We start from the raw sequence: 25,269 nt of genomic DNA on the forward strand, positions 1-25,269 counted from the left end.
GGGGTGGAGCCAGGGTCCCAGGAGACCCCTCATGGCGGGGTGCGGGGAGCGCCCCAGATGGCCGTGCCGCAGCCCAGGCTGCTCGCAGCCATCCCCCCGGGCAGCTGGGCAGAGGGACGGGGCGCCAGGCTCCTCCTCAGCGCTTCCCACGCGAAGAGCCCGGGAAGAAGCAGGAGCCTCCAGCCTATTCCTTCCTCTATCCCTGCTTCGCTCCCCCTCCCTCCTCCCGTCCCCTCCTTCCCCCGCTTCTAATTCCTGCCGCTCGCTCCGAGCCTCATTCAGCCGCCGCCGCCAGTGGAGTGTAACAGGCGGAGGATGCTGCGGTGTCTGTTCAGTGTCTAGTTGTGAATGGGACTTGCCTCCTCGCCCTCCGCCGCCGCAGGTGACAAGGGAAGCAGCCAGCCCGGCTGGACTCCCAGGTAAGGCTCGGGGCCGTGCCCCCGCTGCACCCGGAGAGCGGGGAGCTTTTGCTGCTGGGGTCGCCTTTGAGGATGGGCATTTTGGGGCTGGGGTGGGGCGAGGGGTGAAGGCTGCTGCCGGGAGAGGAGCTGCGGGGTGGAGGGGAGGGGAAGGAGCTTTTCTGGTGGTGGAGAGAAGCGGAGGCGCTGTCTAGAGCTCCCCTGCCCAGTGGCCGAGGGAGCCGAGCCGGGAGGATGCCTCTGTGCGCTAGAAACTTGACAGCAGCGAAAGGCTAAGGAGATCTGTGCTGTGGGGAGCGCCCCCGAGCCCCTGGAGGGGACGGGCAGGCGCGCACACCCAAAACAGACCCCTTGATTTTGCGTTGGGGGGGGGGGGGGGGCTTGAGTATGGGGAAAGCCGTGCAAGGGGGTCCTGGAGCCATCGCCGGGCAAGCACAAGCCACATCCGGCAACTCTTCTCCCTAGCTCCGGAGCAAGTCTGGCTGCGTTTCTTTGCATCAGCTCGGTGCCGCTGGAGCTGACTGGCTTCCAAAGGGGGAAGAAATCTCCTTGCGATTCAGTATTTTGTTCAATCTTGGAGTGTGCGAGCGTTCAGAAAACGGTCCTCCGGATAAGCAGGCATTAAAAGAAACGAAGTGAAAAGCAGCTTTTCCCTTGCCATGGTAGCTCCCAATCATGAAATGGATATGCAAAATGCGAGCGAAAATAGGAGTGCATGAAATGAAAGATGCCTTCTCCAGAATAGGAAGGGGAGGGGGGGAAGGGAAACGAGCAAGACTTTGATTTTTTGCTTGTTTTTAAATTCGTGCAGCAGTAGTCACAAGATACTAACACGGTATCTGGGTTAGTCTAAAAATCATCATGGTCTATATGTAATCACAATCTCAATGGAGGTAAACTAGATGAAGCTTTAAGACTGCATGTCCACATACATACCATTAACTTTTAGAATAAAATCCCTTCCTGTGTAATCCTCCAGGAGCACATATTGCAATCTGACATCATAGTAAATGACTTTATCTTTCATAGATATGCGCATATGTTATCTACCCTTCTAAAAATATGAATTTGGCCAGGATAGGACTGAAATAAGCCAGTTAGCATATACTGGGGAATCCTCTTTGTACCGTTGCTAAAAGGGGCACAGTGTGATTTCCTAACGAAGTATCTACGACAAAGGATTCTCTTTAGCAACAGGAGTCACTAATTCAGAAAAATAGCCTTTAATTTGGGGAAAGTTCATTTGTTTTTCACATTCCAATGGTTTGTAACTCATTGGAAAGGACTTCCTGTTGATTTGTGTTGATGATATAAGAAGTTCACAGACCATGAAACCTCTATTAAGAAGTCAAATATTTATAATTATTTAATAATAAAACTGTTGAATGCAAAAAGCAATAAATAATTCCAAAGCAGAGATGCTGAGACATATCTGGTGAAGTAGGCAATATCTTTATTTTTTTAAAGCTTGCAATATTTCCAGATTTATGTGGTTTCCTAGGTAAATATCACATTTTTTCTCTAGTCCAGTTAAAATGTCAATAAATAAATGTTGTATTTAATTAGGGGTTTTTGCAATAATTAATCTGAAGTGGGCATAAATCAATTCCTTTTCCACTGGGATTTGAAACACAAGTCAATGATTTTTTGGGTCTTTGTTTTTTTTTAATATGGAAATGCAAATGCAGATGTTTTTTTATGAGCAAAAATTTTATAGCACAATATCAGCAGGATTCTTGATGTTGGGAGATAAGCGATATAGAACAGGAGAGAGAATAATGCAAGCTAGAGCAAAGGAACCAAGCTTCGTATCTTTATTCCAAGAAGCCTTTTTTCCCCCTACCACATTTCTTCTACGTATTAAACCCTAGAAAACAGAAGTTTCTGATTATTCTTCTAAAGCAATTTATCTTGCTATTTCAGGAGAACAAAACAATAAAGTTACAAAACAAAGGACTACAGATCTTCCCAAGGAATGTAGACCTGTATAGGAAAACAAGTTAGAAATCACCTTGTGATTCGGATTTTCTGATTGAAATATTGAATTTTTATTTAAACCTGAATCCTTGGTACTCTAATATGAAGAAATAAGTATGATTGGAATATGCTATTTGTAGACTTTTCATAGCAGCTTAAACTTTGCTGAAATACACATAGTCTGCTTATATAAGTGTTTTTGTCTGTAAAAATTTTGATGATCTGGACTAGATCATTATTACAGAAGCAATTATAATAAACTCTGTTAATAGATGGGATAAGTGATTGCAATTTGTGATTAGCAATTTTTGAATGAAGACCTTTATAGAAAAACGTTGATTGAGAGACTGGATGTTAAAATTAAATTATTTCTGTTGCACAACACATTTGGAGCAATTAGAAGTGTAGAAAAAATTTCATGAATTTTCTGCAAAAACATGTCATTTTTATGTGTTACGTGAGTTCAAGTGCAATTAGCATACTATTTTAATAAAGTTTGAAGTATTGCCTTTTGTTCAGTTCAGGATATATGTATCCACTTTGGAGTTGCAGTAGCTTAGGAGGCTACATTTTCCACAGATCATTTAAACCAATAATGAGACTAAGCAGAACATATTTTTACTACAGTATTCTTAAAGGGATGTTCTTTTTAATTCAGGTATTGAGCCATTTTTTGTAAAAAATATAATGCAATCGCAAACTTCTTTAAAGATTAGTTCTCTTTTTTGCTTCGTGTGTCTCTATTAAAATTTTTTGAACCCATTCTGAGTCAGACGTTTTGCCATCAGATGATAGTGTGTGAGAAATAATATTTTCACTTGTTTCACCTGAAACCATTAAGCAACATACTACATATCTGTTGGTGGCAAAGCCTTGGTATTTGTATGTAAAGCTCAGCTCAGAATCTACAGGCAATTTCTAGTAACATGACAACTTTTTTTTTATTAAATGGCACTTTGGTTTTCACGGTCCCTTTCTTGGGCTCAATTAAAAGCCCATTAAAGTAAACAGAAGTATTCCCACTGATTTAAATGGACTTTGGATCTGGCCTTGAGGCATGTGATTTAAGAGGGCTTCATTTTATAGTTAAGTACTGACATCTCATTTCACTGTCTAACTTAGTCTCTGCATTCATTTTTTTTCTCAATGGTACTACTACTAAGTTGAACAATATTGAATGTATCAAGTGTATATTGTTAAAATTCTCCCAGTGACATGAAGGTGCAGGGGTGGGGGTAGAGGTGAGTCTCTAATTGTGTATTTGAGTTATATTGTTGAAGATCGGGGGTTCCAAAACATTCTCCTAGAAAGTATAGTTATTTTTTAAATTTTGAATAATGTGCTCCAAAACTGCATACACAGGATTACTAAACCATTTTGTTGTTGTTTTTGTTTAAATAGTTTGAAGTCATTGAAAGATGGTTATAAGACTATATTTGATAAATTTATAAATTAGAGGATTTATTTGACTAAAAGATCTCACGTTTTGGATGTAGTTTTTACAGTACTTATATTTGTTATGGTCTCTGGATCAGTTTAAAAATTGTTTGGTTTTTTTTTAAGTTATAGAAGTATGAAATCAAGAAGGAATTTATATCAAATTCCTCCAAGATTTACTAAACTGGACATTATGTAGTTTAATGTCTCTGAAGTAACTGGTAGTAAAGAAATTATAGCTGTAAACCCGTTTCTTTCATGTATAACGGTAGCTGGAAATTTGGGGCACTCGAAATTTGGTTATTGTTCTTTCAAAGGCATTACACTTGTGAGCACTAGAGGGCACTGATGCTCTTCTCTAAATCACTTCTGTAGCCCATCTGCTTCTCAGGGCACTATGAAAAGACGTTTTGTTACTACCAGCATTGCAGGCCCTCTCAGGGGAAACAGAATTCAATCTAGCTGTGGTTCAGGCTAATGCTCAGGCAGTTTGTCAGGATTAACATCTTTCTAGTCAGTGGATCGTGTTACCTTCAGCATCATATTACCACCTTGGAGTTCAGTACAAAGTTTTGAAATCATGTAACTTTAGATTGTATGAGGAGTGACACAGCTGGAGTCTAGGTGTAAAATAAATAGTATCTGTTCTCCCAGCACCAATGATTTTTAAGAGACTCGCTATCTTCTTTCTCTGTCTTCCAAAAAAAGCATCAGTTCATGCTATGGGAAAGGAAACAAATGTACAGACAGAGAGAAGAGAAAAAGTAATATGATAAAAAATTACTGGTAATACTTGGATAATATCTTAGCACATTCTTCCTAGTGATGGAGGATATTTGAAAAAGACAGAAAGACACTTTAGATAAGAAACAGGCATGCATTTTATATTCAAATGCACAAATTCTGCTCTTATTTATGCTGGCATAAACTGGTGTCATTAGAGCTCCTCTGAGTTTACATCAGTGTTACTAAGAACAATATTTGGCCCACAGCATCCCAGCTGTCATTTTGCAAAACACTTTGGGATACAGAATTCAAAAACATAAATAACTGATCCTTAGGGTGACCAGATGTCCCATTTTTAAAGGGACGGTCCTGTTTTTTGGGACTTTTTTTTTGTATAGGCGCCTATTACTCCCACCCCTGACCCGTTTTTTTCACAGTTGCTATCTGGTAACCCTATTGATACTTGAAACATAAGCCATTACTGAAAATGTGAAATTGTAAATCAATCTGTAGTAAGTACTATGCATACAGTTTCTGATTCCAGTGTTTGTCTCTATTTGTGCTGAAAATCAGACATATAATCTGAAGTTTAGATGACTTACAGAAATTTTAGCATATGATTGCAAAACCAGAAATTCTCATGGATGCAGTTTAATGATAGTTACAAGGTCTCATTAAATCATATCAATCAGTTAACTTCAAATATAAATCATACAAGTTATTCTATAGTAGTGTGTAATGATTAGAGCGAGCTGCTACATACTTTAAGAGAAAATGAAGATTGCCCCTGCACCGACATACATGGGTGCAGAGTCCCTTTCCTTCTCCATCCCCAGTGCACCTATAGCATCCATAATGCCCTTAGCTGTTGTCAAAGTGGATGATTTACCTTGCCAGTGGTGCTAAAAGGCCTGCAAGGGAATGTCTAGGTGTGGTTGGTTCATCTTTAATGCTTCCACACCTTGCAAACCAGCTAACATTCAGAGGCTGATATCAAGTGGAGCAGCCAGGACTGCTGCTGGCTCCTTTGTGGAAGAAGGCATTATCTCTTCCTCTGCTTGACAAAGACATAATACTTTCTACTGTAACTGGCTGGATGGTGCAGTGGTTTCAAAACCTTCAGCTCCCACAGTGCTCAGCTGGCTCCAGGAGCTGTAATTTAGCTCTCAGTTTTAAAATACTGTTTTAAACAAATTCTAGTTTGTTGCTTCAAACTTTTGCAATGAACAAGAATCCTCTGCCTTCTGAATCAGCTAAAGAATTCATCAAAGGTCTTAATTGTATTGGAATAGATACTGAGTTGAAGTAGTAAAAATCAATCTAAATGGATTATAGGAGCAAGGATTAAATGAAGGGTGGAAAAGAAGATGCAGGGTTTTCTGAAATAGCACTGGTCAAACACTACTGTACGTTTCCAAGAATAAATTATTGTTAGAAGGATGACTTAGTAGCTCATCACCAAAAAAAAAAAAAAATAAAACATACCACAGTGGGGCATATATATAATAGCAACCTTATGAACTAAGTATGCCACTCATTAAAGATTAATTAATATTATTGTAGAGCAAACAACATTGAACAGAACTCCTGCTGATACATTTTAAACAGAATGAACCCAAGTGTAGAAAACATCAATATATCTAAGATGTAAATGCTTTTGAGATTTCATGTTACTGAAGAAGTAAGAGACCATATTGGCTCTCTCAGTAGCAGAGCTCCCATTGATGCCAATAGGAGGCAGGGACCACATTGCTCAAAGGCTGGGATAAAATAGAGAAAGAATGAAGTTCAACATCCTTTTAAAATACAATTTGTAGAATTTTAAGGTTTGTGCAAGGTGACAGTTTGATAGCACTAAGAACTCAGCTGCATTTATCCACCAGACATGTACAGCACCGACAGTGCAAGTTTCCCCATGCTGCACAAGCATGGCTCAATCCTGTTCTAGGAAGAGTCTAGATCTAAGAGGTTACTTCATCCTCTATACATATAGAACTCTTAGTCACCGCGATGAAACTGGCGACTGGGGGCACCAACTGGGATTTTATCATACTGACATTGTGTCTGCTTGGAACAGGACTGAGAGCACGATTTCATTTCAAATGCAACTCTAAACATCAACAGTCATTGCCAATTTGGGCCAGGTTAAAAAAGATGCCTTATCCTATTACCTTTCTCCAGACCCATCCAGTCTGTTGGAGAGATGCTTCAAATGTATTGCATTTCAGTGGTCATAAATTTTGCATAATACCTGTTAATAAGTATTATCTGTTTGCTTTTGTATTTCTGCATAAACGGATGCTACAGAACTGTTGTTGGAATGTAATTTTTATCCCAGTTAGTCTACTGGTGTGTACTTTCAAATAAAATAATCCAGAAACATATTAAGTCTCAGTGGTTAAGTTAAATAGTTAGTTACATGCATGCATATCATTCTGCCTAGAATAAATCATAGTTGAGTGTAAACCAGATGTGATAGCTCTATTGGAATCAGACTAAACCCTATTTCCATGAATGCTAAACTGTTGTATTAATACACATATGTGTTGGCATAAAGTCATAAATTTAAATGGTTGGCCCCACCTTGATTGAAAGTAATTATCTCAAAGATCTTGGCTGCCCCTAATGAATGAATACTATGTTATCCCCTTCACCTTTTTTCACCTACTAATTTAATTTTGTATGTGGACTTGTAACAAACAAAATAAATGGATTTTGTGTAAACTTAGTCTAGAATTTCATGTTAAAATGTTATTACCAAATTAAAAAAAATACTGTGCAAAGAATAATTTAAACTATAATTAGTCCCTGGATAATTAGTCTCAGATTCAAGCCTTCTGTTTTTCTTAAGGTGATTTCAACACATAAATATATAATTTCAAAGGCAATTATTTCTTAACTCAGACAACTTTTAATTTGTTCTATAAACGTGAAATTCAACAATTATGACTTGTTTTAGCTAATTAATTAATTAATAATTGAACTAATAAACTTTATGATATCAGGATTTTAAGTAAACATGTCTCCTCTTTTTGGTATACAAACCTGTAATAATAGTATTAAGAGCAAATGGTTCTAACTGGTATTTTTAAAAAAGTTTTTCTTGAATAGTTAGGGCTAAGTTTTTTGGTGGTTTTTTAATTATTTTTTTTAATGTTTAGGTTCCATGTGATTAATTGCAACATTTTCAGCCGCTGTGTGGTTACTTTAGGCTAGTTTTTGATTCCCTTAGTAATTTTACCTCCACAAGAAGTTCCACTGACTTCAGTGAGACTTCTGTGGCGTAAGGTACAGCTCAACATGAATAAATTAATCATGGCCCTTTATTAGCAGTTGAATTTCTTCAAATCACCCTTTTGGATTTTCATGGATCTTTGTGGATCTGGCTGAAGGCAAAGTTTTCAGATCAGTACTTCTACCAAGCAAAGAGTCAGTCCTTATCTACTTGGTGATATACTGCCTTTAGTTAGTCACTTATGGCTACCATGAAGCTCATTTTGGCTCACTAATCAAGATGGACTTGTGTTTTTCTTTACTGGAAATAATTTGGAACCAGGGTAGTGACTCTAATAACCGTTTAGTGAGGAATAGACAATACTGGGTTGAAATGGCAGGATGCTGTCAGATTAATCCAACATATGTACCAGCATGCCAAATATACTGCATGTGATCCTCCTATCATTCTGTCATTAAGAATGAGAAAACTGATATAGCTAAAATACGAATCAATTCAAATTTCATCCAAAATTCCAGTGAACCTGAACAGAGTATCATTTGAGCATAACCCTGACTCCCTCACTGTTTTCCAATTGTGCATGGTTTTTTTGCAAATGTTCGCCTAAGACGTAATAATGTAAATTGTTGAGACGTACCATTCTTGCAAGATTTCAAGCCCAGATATAAGAGGTTCAGAGCATTTGAAGGGGTTTGAGTGGCTAATATCAGTGTCTGATTGGAAAGTATGTGTTTTCTTTTTTAATCGATTTTCACAGTTGTGCAAAATTATGGATTTTAAACTTGTTTTATTTTTATTGATTTTAAATTTTTTAAGTGGTGGGAAATTGTGGGGGTGGAGTCAGTCAGATAATAAATATTTTATGACATTAGACATTGATATTCAAAAAGTTAAAGCTTTATAAACATTAAATCACATTGTCAACACCACATATTAATATATATAAGGTAAATATCCTTAAATCAAATGCGAATATGTTCTCAAGCAATATTATTTTTACTTTAACTGTAAATGTCAATTATTTTAGATGAAAATATTTTTGTTGATTTCTGTACACCTCTACCCCAATATAACGTGACCTGAAATAACACGAATTCGGATATAATGTAGTAAAGCAGTGCTCCGGGTGGGCAGGGCTCCACACTGCGGTGGATCAAAGCAAGTTCGATATAACGTGGTTTCACCTATAACGCGGTAAGATTTTTTGGCTCCCGAGGACAGCTTTATATAGAGGTAGAGGTGTATGTATGGTGAAATCAACATTTACTGACATCTACTAATAAAAATCTAATCCTTCCAAGCCTCCTCATATTCCAGTTCCAGTTAAAACTTGTAGCCCGGAGAACAAATCTGATCAATATATAACCAGTAGTTGAAAGTCAGACTCGATTATCATAATGGTCCTTTCTGTCCTGAGAATCTATGAATCTAAGAATTGGTTAATATTCATGTGAAATATGATGATTCACAAACAATGGAGGCCTACTTACTATTTGGGCCTAATAGTCAACTTTCAAATACTGAATTTATTGCACTTTTTAGAGAAAGAGAGATGTTGTGCGTTTCAGGAAAGTATCTGTTAAAAATTGGTTAGTTCCAAGCCACTATAAAAAAAGATAAATTTGCAACTTTCAGATTTATCTTGAAACCTTATCTTGCACTCTTTCTGTGTCCTCTCCTTTTCCACATAGGATCTTGCCAACAGTTTCAAAGAAAAGATGGACAAGATCCACTAAGACTACCTCTTATGCCCCTCCTCTCTAGCACCCTTTTCACCTTCCTCCTTGTTATCTATTCAGGGACTTCCTTTCCTTCCTCTTTCACATGCCCCAGTGAAGCTGGCCCTTCCTGTCACTTGATCTTCTTTGCCTTACCAATCTGTCTCTTCATACATAATCTAGTTCAGTTCAATCCAGATTTCTAGCGATCTCTTGGACATCTACTCCTCAATGTCTCACTGGCAACATAAATATAACATGGCCAAACTGAGTTCATATCCTCACTCAAATCCCCCATTCTGTGTAGATACCGCCAATGTTCTTCCTGGCCTATAACTCTGCTCCCTTTCATTGCACATCCTAGTGTGTCCAAATGCTGCCACTCCTTTCTGCATGCTGTCTATAAGATCCAACCTTTTCTTTCAGTCCAGATTTCAGGTTCAGGCTGTCATCATTCCTCCATCTTGCTGATTAACATAACCACTTCCTCTCTGATCTCCCAGACTCCCACATTACCCCTCTTCAGTCCATTCAAAATGCTTATTCCAAGATCATATTCCTTGCCAATTGATCTAACCACATCACCCCCAATAACTCCACTAACTTCCACTTCTCTAGAGCCTAAAGTTTTAACTTCTTGTCATTACCTTCAAGACCTCATAATTTTTGCCCCTCCTCATTATCAAACTTGTTTCTTTTTGCATACCCTCCCTTCCCGTCTCCTCCATCACAGATACCAGCCTCAATACTCCATTCATCCATTTCAGTGGCAAACTTCTTTTGTGCCTTTCTCTATACTCTCCTGTCCACAACATGTCTGAAGTGCCCTGGCTAAGCTGATCTGAAAGTCCTCACCCTCTCGTTTTTCAAGCCTATCTTTAAGAACCGCTTCTGCTATCAAACCTAAATGAAATTAACCAGGATATCACTTTATGAAATAAATACCCCTCAAGCTCATCTTTTCGCTACAGCACGTTGCGCACTGGTCATAACTGGATATTTGGGTAATCTTAGATGCTACCCTAAACTTCTTTATTGTCTTGTTACCCGCCTGTGGCTACACATTGTCTAGGTTGTAGGCTCTAAAGATCAAGGTCCTTGTTGTCTTTCTATTTTGCTAGGTGCATGCAAGTTAAAAGGTGCAGATAGAAATAATAAATAATAACTTTATTAACATCTTGAAACCTTCTCTTTGCAGTATGTGGTTCAACTGGGACATTTACAATTAGAATGGCAGAAAATTATGGATATAGTTTCACCTTTGCATCACAGTTTTCAATTTGTTTGCTGCTTTTCAGTGATGTTGGAACATATACCATGCTGTAATACCACCAGTACTGATGAACTCCATTGATGCATGAAACCCCCAGGCTGTCTCCATACCCCAATAGTGTTCAGTAATGCTGTAGCTTACGCAAAGGCATCTTATGGTAGTAGGTGGAAACTGGGACTATCAGATATCTAAGCATTCTGAAAGAAGAAAATCAAAGAACATTTTTAAATGCTAATATGTTGAATACCCCTTTTGGATTGACAACTGGAGATATTCAGCACATATTTGGAAAATAACAGAATTTTGCACTTTATGTTCAGAAGTCCTCTTTAAAAGGAGCTGTATCAGTGCACTGATAGGCTTCCAATTATTGGACAAGTTGATTTTTTAAATTAGTTATATAAGCGGAAGAGAGCCTTTGAAATGATGAATCTTTACACTTTGTCAATTAAAATTAGTCAAATTGATTAAAAGAAAATAAATGTAATCATCATTAGTTCAGGCAAAAAAAATCTCTTTTCAGGAAAGTGTTTAAGTTTGTGCTTAAAGCTGAGCAGGTGCTTATGTGCTCTTCTGAATCAGAGCCTAATTTTATTTAAACTAAGAGATCATGATAGAAATGTAAACTTCAGAGATACAAATATATCACCATTCTTAGAGGTGGGTCAACAATGGAACTCCTTTTGTTTCCCAACATAACATGGACAATAAAATAAATCAGGACATAGAATTGAATTAGTCCTGGATTTAGTTTTCCAATATTGAAAACAAACCACCCTCAAATTTGCTTATTTTTGTAATGTCATACTTTTTATATTTATAAGTATAATTGTTTCTTTTTACATGATTAGGGAAGGCTTCAGCCTTAATCAATTATGAAAAAAGTTATGCAGTTTGCAACAAAGCCCCCTGGAGCAGTATATCATGTATGGTATGTTATGCAATCAGCAGGGCCACCCAGAGGATTCAGGGGAACCGGGGCAAAGCAATTTTGGGGGCCCCTTCCATGAAAAAAAGTTGCAAAACTATAGAATATTATATTCTCGTGGGGGCCGCCATGGAGCCTGCGGCCTGGGGCAAATTACCCCATTTCCCCCCCCCCCCCAGGCAGTCCTGGTGATCAGCATTTATTTATGTAAATAGTACATGGATTAAAGTCTGCCTACAGTCACTCTGGTGTAAATCAGAGTAACTCCCTGGACATTAGTGGAATTACTCTGATCTGCATGAGTGTTAATGAAGAGGGAAATTGGTCCAGTATTTTAAACCATTTTTTGTTATTACCTCAGTTTTTACAATAATAACCTAAATGTAGGCATATTTTTATGACTAAAACCACTTTTGAAGCTAGCTGCATTAGGCATGCAATCCACACACTATCATATGTGAGAAATTGCACTAATATAACTTTAATTTTCCAATCAAATTGAACAAGAAATGAGTTTGGCTGAAATAATCAAGTCTATAGTGAAAATGCCAACTCTGATACTTACCAAGCTGTGATAGTTGCTTGTTGTCTTAACCTTGGGTTTTTTAATGTTTAGCTAGAGGTTGAAAGGAGTGCTAACTGTAATTATTCCTTTCATAAGGTTCTGTAGGCCATAGTCTGCAGCAGACTTGAACCAGATTGTCTACCTATATCAACTTACTAACTGGGTACCAATCTATATTTTATTCTCATAGCCATTAAATGCTGTTTTTATGACCAACATTAATTGACAATTCAGCCTTTTTGAACTTCCTTTTAAAAAATAAAACAAATCAGCACATTCTTCCTTTTGAGGGTGGTAGATGTAGGGAGATTTCTCTAATAACTGGATTGTTTGATTTTTTTTTTTTTTTACTTAAAATGTGAACAAAGCCACTATTTTCAGGTTAAAGGTCTACCAAAAAACATGCTTTTTCCAAGGCTTGAATACTTTTTTTGCTTTAAGAAATAGTCCTATTTTTTCTTCAAAATGTGTCTATTTTCAATTTGATTAGACATGGGCCCATTTTCAAGTTCAATATGAAATGCATAAAACCTTTAATGTTAGAGGTTAATTTCCTTAGAAATATTTCACCACCTGCAAATACCTCTGACAACTTTTTATTCTCTGAGTCACTCTTTTGGACAGTTTCCTATATCATCGGTCGTTTACTTATGTATGCAGCACCTGTGACAATGGAGTAAATAAAATATCACATTAAACATTAGCCTGCTCTACCATTCTCCCAAAATCATACATATTTTTCCTTTGGGGCTTCTCAAAAGGCCACAAGTTTTATTATCCAGCAAATTAGTAACATATCAAATGTTTTTAATGCAGTCATGAATTTTTATCTATATCCACATGCACAAACTTATGTGCCTGTTATCTTTAGTAAGCCAAGCATATTCATTATGACTTCTTAAATCTATGCCCTTATGAATTGAGATGTCAGTCTGAATGACATAATTCCTTTTCACCCTGGTCCTTGAAGGAAGGACAGCTTTCTGCCGTGAATGCTCCCATAGAAGTCCTCTCTCAAACCTACTTTCCTCATAACAGCCTATTTCCACAGTCAGTCTGAACGCTAACAAGAGTGTCAGGTGATAGCTCCCTATACAAGAGTTATGCTTTCTATAATCTATAAGTCCTTTTTAATGATCTCTCCACCCTCAAGAAGAGACCAGAGAATGCATGGGGAGAAGTGCAGCTCCCTATCTCTGAGTGAACCCTTTACCATCTATCCCAGCAGTGCAGATAGGCTGAGGAGATGGGGTTGGAGCCACTTTAGGTTTAGGAAGATCTTCTGGCTTGGAAATTCCTGATAAGTGGTGCAATGAAGCTATCTTGCAGTCCTAGAGCCTGCCACTAAGCTGAGCCCTGGTCTTAACTTAAAATTTTTATTGACCTAGCTATGTTGCTCAGGGGTGTGAAAAATGTGCGTCCCTGAGTTCAGTTGGTAAACCAACCTAGTCTCAAGTGTAGATGCTGCTAGGCTGATGGGAGAATTCTTTCTTTGATCTAGCTACTGGCACTTGGGGAGATGGTTTACCTGCATAGACAGAAAAACCACTTCCATCAATGTAGGAAGCGTCTATGCTGTGGTGCTACAGCAACATAGCTGCAGCTGAAAGCGTGAATTCCAATCCTTCCAAACAACCCCCTACTTTGGTTAACAAAACATATTGAATCTGGATTGGTGTAGAGAGGGGTGGGATTTCACCTCAAGAGATTAAGGATTTATTTTCTTACACTGAAGCTTAATTAATTCAGTCGTACAGTCACTTTATTATGAGGATCTGTTATTGGCTGATTCTGCCCCATCTGTAAACCTAAACATTCCAAATACATTTAAATTTTAAAACAAAAATGTAGCATTCCCTCATATCTTTTGTGCACAAGTGTCAATAAGGGTCCCATTTTCAAAGAAAGTGGCATTCTATGTGTCCATAATATGCACACTTCTTCTGCAAAGCCAGCTTTCTGCATGCAATAAAATGTGATGGGCTTGCACATGTAGTATACTGTTTCTGCATGGAGTAATCTAATTGACATGCACAATACATGCCCACATACATATTTTCTATACATAGAAGTATGTATCATATTTTGAAAAAATTGGCCCTAAATATGAACTGATTTTTTTACATTGAAGCCTAGTTAACTCAGTCAGAAAACTACTTTGTTATGAGGAGCTGTTTTTAGGTACTACTGGCTGATTTTGCTCCATATCAGGTATGTAATGTAAATACGAAGACAAGACAATTCAACTGGAAAATCATTTCAATGTGAGATTTTTTTCAGGCACAGAGAGCTGACTTTGATGTAACCCCTTCTGCAATGAACTACCTACCAGGTGTGTGATACAAAACTGACCCCCTTGTGCAGAATAGCAAAGCTGATACTGTGTGTCCCCTTTGAAGTGCTAGCTGGGAACATTAGCTCTTCCAAAATGCTGCAAATGCTGCTAGCAGTTGCAGCACACAGAGAAGGGCTTAAACATGGCATGGGCCAGCTACCCTCCTGGAGCTTCAAACAGACAACTTCTACATCAAAAAAAATGATTGCAGCAATTCCTTGATCAAAGCTCAGGTAATTTAATAATTTTCCTTTATGAAACAAGGGTCCTTGAACAAGCCCAAGATGTCTGGATACTAGAATATGGGGAATTTATTGTTTCACTCCTTCTAATATCCCAACATCAAAGAGAGTTTGTCCTATAGCCAAAGTAGTCAGAAGTCAAAGAACTCAAGCAAGGACTGGTGAGTGAAGCAAGCAGATGTGACTCATTCCCCCAGCACCTAAGTGAGCTGGAAGTTAACCTGACTCCTATGTGGTGAGATATTTACCACCATGATTTCTTGTTTTTATTTTATGTAACTAAACATCTGAACTGGACCATACAAGGTACCGACTGAAATGCTGATCTCCCCCAACTCCTGTAAGGCCTTTTTATTTTAACATTGTTTTTCTTGTTGCATGATTTTGCTTTGTGTCTTATGTTGTCTTGTAAATCAGTCCTAGACTTACTAAATTTTGAGTGAAGTAACTTTATCCTACGTTCTGGTTCCAAAGGGCACTATCTAATGTAAACTGTCTTGTCTTAAGAGTGAGCAGAAGAAGAGCTCGCAAACCTACTTGATTATCCAGAGGCTCTTGCCTAAAGACAGAAGAGATCTGGTGACAGTATTCCTGCAAAAAGAATAATCTGCTGTCTATTGCACTGAACTTCTCTTGAATTCAGTGACAGTTGTTTTGTGTATGGGAGGAGTCAGTATTGGTCACTGAATGTTCCAAGAAATCCAGCTGAAAGTAATTGTTGAGGGGACAGAAGGAGAGAGGAAGGTGAGAGCACGTAAGCATTGAAAATTCATATAATCTTATACGTCCTTTCTGTTCCTGCCAAGATCTGAGTTCAGGACTGAGTTCAGGTCACCTGGCTGGCATTACTAACATCCAAAACATGGCAGATAGATATATTTAAAAGTGATTTTGTTTTGTTTTGGTAGAAAGCTGCACTGTAGTACAAAGGGGACTTAATCCTGCAAATGTATGAGTAAGTAAAAACTGCTCCTATGAATAGCTTCTTTGAGTCTTTTTATTTGGTCCTGCTTGTATTTTCTTCTATTGCTCAGGAGGACTTCTCAGGACACTCAGGGCCCAATGCTGACACATTGCTGACTTGCATAAGCTACTCACATGAGTAATCTCTTAGGCCAGATTCTGCCAGCCTTACTCATACTGACAAGTACCTTAGTCCATGAGTAGTTGCATTGAAATCAGTGGGACTACTTGCAGAGTAAGGTACTCCTCAGCATAAGTTAAGGGTGACAGAATCTACTCTTACAAACTAGTGCTGGGTTACCAAATAACTCCAACAGCTATAAATAACTTTATAGTCTCACTGAGTAAATATGTGGAATGAAATTTAACTATAAACAATAGTACTAAAGCAGATTCTAAATCTGTGACATAAACTTGAGATAATACATTTTATATAGGACCAAATTATGCCTTTGAAGCCATTCATCTTTCAAGTGCAGAATCTTTTATGTTCGAATGATTAATAAAATAGTAGCATATTGTCTCTAGTTTTAAACGGGCACATTTAAATTATTACCATGCAGTAGCCTAAAACCAGTTTCAACAGAACCGACCTAATGAAAGATATTGATTCAAACATAAATTAAGTTATTTAGTTGGTATCACTGCAAACAAGTGTGCAATATCATTGCAGATTGCATCGTAGTCTTGTTACACAGTGTTTCCAACTAATTAACTTATATAAACACCTTTCTGTAATGTCTATTTTATTTTCATTGTTGCGAGTAGAGTTAATTTAAGCAGAAATAATATGCAGTCCTAAATTTTCAATGTGAAAACAGTGCAGAGGTATGCGTGGTTACTTTCATCTGTGAATGATATAGTGACAGTGCACATGCCTGTGCTATTACCAGAGAAGGAGGAATTGATTAGCAATAACACACTTCATTAACACTGCACTTTCTCAATCATAGTAATTGTGGCTCTTTCCCTAAAACATCAAGTGGAACAGGTTTCATTTCAACCAAATCAATCTAATGTGTTAAAATTTACATAATTTCCCCTCATTGTATTTATACAGCAGCAGGATTTTTAATTTGCATTGTCTGTATAGTCTATAATCAAAGTGTTAAGAGCACAAGGTTTATTCATTATGTGTGGCATGTGGTGACAAATTTACATAATGGGCTGCATCTTGCTGGTATATTACCTTTGTCTCCCTCCCCCACCTTTGCAATATTGGTGATAAGTTATTTTCTATAAACCTCCTAATTCAGTTTCACCAGCCAAAGATCATACACCATATACACCATGTACACAGTAATAATAAAATTATTATTTATTATTAGTTTCAGCAGCCTCTGAGTTCCAGAGAGCATTTATTTAACAGAAATGTCCTTATAAAAAAACTGTAATGCTGAAAGATGAAAATTCCTAAGGGAAAACTTTCAGAATTGGACTAATTTTCCTGTTTCTAAGAGAAAGGTGGTATAAACCTACTCAGGTCTGGGTTGCTACTGTACACTGAAGTTAAAAGTTATAATTATTGAAAGGAAAGATACCTATTTTACTTGTAATACGCAGACACAGTTATTACTTGGAGCCATCCTGTGAGACATTTCAAATCTAAGTTTGAGAATAAAACCAGTAAAGAAATGAAAATACCACAAATATGAATGGCCATAGTTTAATTTCACCTATTTGGGTCAAACTCTACTTTTTGAAAGATAGAAGTGCTTAACAAGACAATTTTTGGAGGAACTCTGCTACTGTTAAGTAACAGGAAAAATATAGGATCTTGATAATATTTGTGACAGATGAAAATGCTACGTATAGGGATCAGTGTAATCCATTTGTTGGTTTATAGTATCTAAGGCCTCTGCGGATTGCCACAAATCCAGACGTAGTATGAGATTTGGCATTTGGATCTTTGAATTGACCGAGATATATTTTAAAATTTATGCATTAGGCAGCTCCCTATTTACTGCTCAAAGGACATTCAAGAAAGAAATTTAATAGCATCATTTATTTTACATATTTTTTAATTGGACGTAAAGTGCAGTGGTACATACCATGTTCCATACTCATTAAAATAAATAAAATACAAAAGTTATTTTAGCAAAGTTGGCTGCCATTTTCATGTGATAAATTGTTCTGGCATACAAAGAAGTTGTACGTTTTGCTCATTGTGCCCACTTCTGGTCAAACAAAATCCTTTCCAAGGATCTTCCATCACAAATGAAGGACACATGTACAAATGGACATTCATACTCCTTGGCATTATACTGGTGGATGAAAAGTTAACTATGGAGCCTGCAGGCAGCTCTCCAAATACAATTTATTGAATAAGAGCAAATTTTACTACTTTGTATTTTTTTTGTAGCTTGACCTTTCCTCTTCCTCCCCCCCCCCATCAAATTTTCTGTTCTTTGGAATCTATCGGAGTATTTGTAGAGTAGAGAGATACTCACCATCACCAAGAATGGCAGAATCAGGATTTTATTAAATAAATTATTTAGTAGTTACTAATCGTAGTAATAGTGTAGTGGTTACCTGATTATATAAAAAGTTCTTTAGTCAATAGTTTAGTATTCAACCATATTTAAATATTAAAGATACTTAGGATATTGATTCAATCCTTTAATGGAAACATTCACTAAAAACGGTTTTACTAATATATAATTCAATATATCTGATATTCATGTAGTAGCCAGTTTGTAACTGTTGTGCTTTACTTGTAAACTGAAATTGTCTGTGATATGAATGTTTTTAGACCAGATTAAATTAAGAAAAACATGAGTGTGCTACAGACATGGTGATTTGTGTTTCAAAAAGCTGTGTAACCCCATTAGCAGTAAAATATTTGACACTTGTGAGCATTTTGACCTTTGTAATATATTTAGACCAGGATTTTGTTTTTATATAATACTTGTTATATTCAAAGCACTCCAAAATGCTTCACAAACTGATGCGTAGATAGTATTAGTACAAAAACTTCATAGATGAAAAGAGAAGTCATTAAACAACATAACTTCTTTCATATAGAAATAAATTCATTTATGCAAAGGCCAACTCAACAGCCAACTATAGTTAGTATGTTCAAATAGTTTGTAAATAAGATTATAATATGTATACACCCTGTTTGTAGATAAAGAATGGCAGGCTAAGAAGGGTACAAAGACCAAATTTCAAGCCAATTAAATGTGGAGAGAGGGGAGAGAGTGAGAGAGATGGTGTGTGCTAGGAGTCTAGCTAGGAGAAAAGATGGGGTTTGAGATTATGCATTAATCAATCGCCAAGATCTTGGTGTTAATGTGATTATGCAGTTTGCAAATGACCGCATTATTTTTCTTTTGTCAGCGTTTCACATAAATTGATATTTATGCTGCATAAATCCCTTCACATGCTGCCTCATTCACCTTGTGAGCTTCTCTGACCACCATTTTACCTTCCTTCCTTCTTCCTCCATATCTGTTTTTAAGTGGTTTCTATACAAGGGGCAGTCCAGAGAATTTTTCCCCTCTAATCTTATGATTTAAAGGACAAAGCATAAGACAGCAAGAGAGAAGAGCTGTCCTTATTGGGGTCAGTAATGAGACCAAGACCAGTCATAACCTGTCCCAGTCCTTTTCTCAGAGGTAATGATGTCTTCACTTTCTGTTCAGGTCCTTATACTATGGTCATCACTGTAATATCTGAGCACCATCTGAAATGGGGAAAGGGCTGGTGTGCGGTAGCTTTTAAGCCACTCCTCTACTATATATACAATTATGAGAACTGGTAGACACATCAAATTGATTTTGAGAGTTCTGCAAAATATTTCCATCAAACCTTAAATCCGCTTGAATTGCAGCTTGATTTTAAGGTTTGATGTTTCCAAAAGTCAGCATGTTCTTGTTGATTAAACATAGACTGACAACACTTCAGCTGGAACTGACACTGACACTATGCTGCTGAATCTTTCAGGTTTTCCTCATTCCTGCCTAACAAAATGTAGGGAACTGCCTCATGACATCAGAAGTTGTATCTGGGAAGTGGGGAGAGCAGGTGTGTGTAGGAATGGGACATATGAAGTCAATGGAATGATGATAGTTCATACCAGCTAAAGATCTATCCCAGGAGGGGAATTCCCCATGAAGATTTGGGTTAATTGAACTTGAACTTTTAAGCAAACCTACATGTTTCTTCTTCAAACAAAAATATAATTTAATTATCAACTTGAGTCATATTTCTGTCTGAAAATGCCATACCTACTGTAGTTAAAGTAACACTTAAGTTTACTATAATTGAAAGAACCAAGCTAAATAAAACAAACCCCACCTTTTTCAGGATTTTTTGTTTTTTTACTATGACAGCACTTTGATTTCACTGCTCCCCTGTATAGCAACAATAGAATGAGAGCAGAAAAACTCTTAATTAAACTATTATTTAAGATTAGGTCTTACTATTTAAAGACCTCTACAAATTGGATTTTTAAAATTATCAATTAAAAAAATTAAGTTACCAGTTTTCTTTTAAGTTTTACTTTCTATTTCAAAAGAAATGGATCAGCTGGAAACAGATAAAATATTCCACTAACTAATTCATTGATTCTTTCCTTCCTTTATCCTTTTTCAATTCAGAAAATATGCTAACATTCACTATTTAATAGGTTTTTGGAAACTCTTTGGTTTTAAATCAGAAAAGGATCAGATTTTAGAGAAAAATGAAATGTCATATAACTGGAATAAGTGATACAACACTTTGTAAGACAATTCATATTTTTCCTAGCATGATTACGTTTTATAAATACCCAGTGTTGAACAAGGTATGTTCTGATCTCTCAGGCTACCAGTACAGACTGATGGGTAGTTCTCTGCTCTGAGAAGGACAAGCAGGCAGCAACAGCAGCTAATGACATCACTGGAATTTTTGTCACCTTTTTACACTACACTGACTCCATGCTCCCAAGATAATGGTCTCTCAGCTTTGCTTTGCTTCACTGAATGCAGGTCACACAGCAGTGCTCTTCATGATATTTCCAAAGAATTTGTTTGTGACAGTGGTTAATTTCAAAGCAAAAAGTAAGCGAAGGGAAAGAAATGCTGACCCAAAATTCAGCTCAGGAAAAATGGTATTATCACCATCCATGGCTTGGTTGGTTTGTTTGTTTATTTTTGCAATACTACCAGTGAATCTTGGCAGAACCTAGCACTGTAACAGCAAGTGATAAGAGACCTTGTCTATCTCTAGAAAAGGCTGAGTATTCAAAGAACTTCACTCCATATTTGTTGGGGAGGGGACAGGAAATTATAGTCCAGGAGGGTTCTCTATGCTGAGGAGCAGAAGGTATGTGGGGGGAATCATGGATGCACCTTACCTGCTAATTTGAAGGTAAGAATCTTCTGCTTTCCAGCAAGTTATACTTATTAATCCATGTAAACATGTAAACTAGTCGGTGGGAACTTTATGCTTTGTGATAAAACCTCCCTTTGACTGGCGGTTGGAGGGGGGAGTCAGGACACTTGGATTCTATTTCTAGCTCTGCCAGTGATCTACTGGGCCATTAGGCAAGCCATTTCACCTCTCTGTCTTCTATCTTCTCACGTTTTGGGTGGCTTGTCCATTCAAACTATAATGTCTTCAGGGCAGGGATTGTCTCGCAATATGGATGAAATCCTGGTTCCACTGAAGATCAATGAAGGAATGTTGCCAATGTCTTCAATGGGGCCTACAATCTCACACAATGTATTTGTGCACTTTTAGGAACTACCCTATTGCAAATAATAAAGGATCCCCTTACTCCTATTGTGGTTCTAAAAACTAAAGGAAATTAATGTAAGAAAATGTCTTCCAAAGTTTCATTAAGGATAAATGATCTGCTGATCACTAAGGAAAAGTGCAATGAAGAGAAGGCAGATATTCCTCATCATCTGCAGAAGAGAAGACCACTTGAAGTCTTATAAAGAGGACCCATATTCTGCTTTTGCTGTCAGGAAGCTGAATGAAGAGGATGTGAATTATTTATGCAGGAATATTAAAAAGCTATTAAGGCTAAGGAGATGTCAGAAGCTGCTACTCTTGTTAAATGATCAAGATAAAGCTGATAAAGTCCTTCTAACTCATTCATCTGTGCAAGCTTTAATTACTAAAACCTGGGCTGTGCCTGATAGAAATTTTTCAGCTTCTTCTGTGTTGCAGAAGTTTATATAGCCAACCCTTTGGTAAAGCTCACTTGTGAACTGCCTCTTCAAAAGTTGATTCTGCAACGGTGTCAAAAGGAACACAGATCTGCCCCACCTATTCTTGAAGACTCAGATAATGACAAGTTAAAGGATAAAATTAAAATATATTATTTTTCTGCAGCTTTATTTAGCCATCTCTGTATATGCCCTGTATTCCTCCAAAACCATATTGGTAAGGCTGCATCAAGCTTTCTCTTCCAGATTTGCATGTAGAGGATATCATTTGTCTACAATACACTACAATGAATGCTGTCTTTCGTGCTGCTGTTCAAGACTGCTTAAATTTGAGAATTAAGAATTTGATAAATTTTCATAGCTGCTGAGAAAACCTTATGATTATGTGTTTGATTAGCTGACCTCAGCAGGAAATTCTTGCTATTGTCCTTACCCTTTAAAGGAACATTTTTTTGGAAGTTCTCTAGATAGTCCTAAAGGAGTTACTGAACACAAATGAATCTTCCAAGTTTTACAAGCTTTTACCAACTCTTCTTTCAGTCAGTTCTCCAGTACCATTTTTGTTCCAGCCACCCTTCTCCTATGTTTAAAAGGAAAGAATGGAAAATATAATATACTACTACTTATTCAATTTTTTACTCTTCATGGAGAGAATGATGATATTGTGGAGAACAAAATCCTTTAGTTAATCATTCTGGCTGTCTACTGCAGGGTGCTGTAGTAGAAAGGGTGCAGATTGTAAAAAAAAAACAAAAGCACACTAATCACTAAAGACCAATAGATCGTCCTCTATATAGGGTATGTCTAGGTAGAGCAAAGCTAACTGAAGTAACATTAGCAGTGAAGTCAGCAGATGCTGTGGTTCTACCTTGTGATTTTAGTAGAGAAATACCCATAATTACTCAAGATCAAAGCTAGCTCTGGTATGACTACATTTTCTGCAGTCATATCTCTTGGCTGCGCTGTAGACATGCACATTCTCCAAGGGCTATCTCATAGAATTCAAACAGACACTTCTTATTCCTCAACTGTTGTTACCATCTTCAATTTATTTTCCCACAAGAAAGAAGCAGCACATTTGAATAAGATCCTCTCCTTTCTTGCTAAGTTCCTCATATAGAAAAGAAACGTGGAGTTTATTCCTTTGAATTTGTTGTTTCCAAGAAGTTGGGATAAGCCCCAACCTAAGACCACAGGTTTGACAATGTGGCAATGGTTTGTGTACAACCTCTTCTCTACAGATGTTGCAATGTCTAGACTTTATAATCCAGAGGAAAATTCATTGCATCCTGTAGTATATACACCTCTATACACCCGCTATAATGCACTTGTGGGGAGCCAAAAGTCCCTATGGTCTTATAGCTGAAACCCTGTTATAATGCTGCAGCAGGACTCTGGCAGTGATTTAAAACGCTCCAGGTTCCAGCCGCTGTGGGGAGCCCTAGGCCCTTTAAATCACTGGCCAGCCCCTCTACAACTTTCTTTGTCTTATACTTTAGACTTCATGTAGGACAAGAAATGAACTTTGTTTTTCACTTCCTCCTTCCTTCGAGAAGGAGAGTGTCTTCTATTCCCTAGAAGTGAGATGAGACTTTACATTTTACTTAGTCTTATCTAAATTATTGAGATGCAAATAACATATTTTATTATTTTCAGAGATGTCAGCTATAGTGGAGAAAAAACAGTTGAATATATCTATGCTACTAAAGCCTTCTGTTACTCTGAGAAATGAAGAGATTTCACATTTCACTGAGCTAGTGCTTTCTATTGGATTATTAGGGGAAACCTCTGTTCCATGTAGATGTGGATCCACTAACTATGCCCCATATAAGTCACAAACTGCCTCATCTTCACAAATGCCTTCACACTAGACTGGATGGAGCCCTCTCTTAAGCACACATGGAGTTCAAATCCCCTGCGTGGACTTACCCCATCTGGCCTGCGGTATGCAGAGGTACCATACTAGTACTGATGCCCTGAAGGACTTCCATACTTGAGATTGAGAATATGGCCCTTTATATGCAATCTGTGGAAGATGCTTACATGTTTTTGTGTTGTCATGGCAACTGCTTCTCCTTAGCATTCTGAGACAAGAAATACCCATCAGCCCCAGATTAGTGAGGTTGCAGAATATAGAAAAACCTTTTACATATAAGATATCTGAAATAACTTCTTTAATCCCTGCTACTATTTGTAATTGATTTTCACTTGGGTTAATAATAGAAAACAAAAAAGCCAGTTTAAAAGTAAAATTCTTCTTTTAAACAAATTAATTCTCCTTCTTGAGTACCTCAAAACATTTTGGTTTTAAGACTAAACTTTTTTACAGTTCAAAGTGTTAAAATGCTGTTAGTGAAAAGATAAATTTGGTAAGAATTTCTAGACCTTGTCTACACTAGAAAGTGTGTGCTGGTATACTGTGATGATATAGATTTACTGGCAAACTCTCCTAGTGTGCCTATAACTTATACTGAACTTTTGTCAATATATATTCTACTAGTTCCCTGAACAAAATATTCTATACCAGCAAAAGGACTTTTTTTCCCACTTTGGCCGGTATAACTGCTTTACACTAGGACTTCTGTTGACATAGTTATGTAACTCAGGAATGTGAAAAAAGCACACCCTCGACTGACATAGCTAGGCCAGCAAATGTTTCAAGTGTAGACCAGGTCTAAATGAGATTATTAGGACTTTCAGAGCTGCTACAAGCACCTGGGAAACCATCGTATTAGTTTAACCATCTCTCAGTTATGTACTGATTGTTCAAAACTGTTTTACACTATGGCTTCATTTCAAAAACTTGATAGTGCCAGAATTAGATAAGGATAAAGCTAGCAAATTATGTTAGCATAAAGAAGAGAGGGATTTCAAAGGCTGCAAAAGCCTGAAGGAAAAAGACTGAAAAATAAACAGAGTAAGTGGGTGGATGGTTGTATTATCTGATCTAGGGGGTAGAGCACTGGACTTGTAGTCAAGAAATGTGGATTCTATTCCATGGGCTTGGGCAGGTCACTCCACCTCTCTGTATCTCTGTTTGTCCTTCCATCCTTAGTCTGTCTTGTCTATTTATATTGTAAACTTTTGGAGAGGGGGACTGTCTCTTACTATACGTTTGCATAATACCTAGGATATTGGGAGCCTGGCCATTCTTTGGGCCTCTAGGCAATATAATATATAATACGATTTATTATGAAATTACTTACATGGACCCTTCAGGCTTTTCTTGCATGTTACATACAAACATCACATAACAGAAGGGAAGCCTATGTACGTAGTACAGTCTTGGGGCA

At 37.4% G+C, this 25,269-nt stretch overlaps 1 protein-coding gene across 2 annotated transcripts in view; it reads left to right on the top strand.

Annotated features, from left to right (window-relative positions):
- Positions 1 to 209: 209 nt before the first annotated feature.
- CDH11 (cadherin 11) overlaps positions 210 to 25,269 on the top strand; it is a 95,994-nt gene continuing 70,934 nt past the window's right edge. For both annotated transcript variants that reach the window (XM_030581891.1, XM_030581892.1), the window contains exon 1: positions 210 to 419. The gene's annotated coding sequence lies outside the window, so the exon portion shown is untranslated. The remainder of the gene's footprint in view (positions 420 to 25,269) is intronic.

The sequence above is a fragment of the Gopherus evgoodei genome, chromosome 12 (assembly GCF_007399415.2).
Source record: "Gopherus evgoodei ecotype Sinaloan lineage chromosome 12, rGopEvg1_v1.p, whole genome shotgun sequence".
Lineage (NCBI taxonomy): Eukaryota > Metazoa > Chordata > Testudines > Testudinidae > Gopherus > Gopherus evgoodei.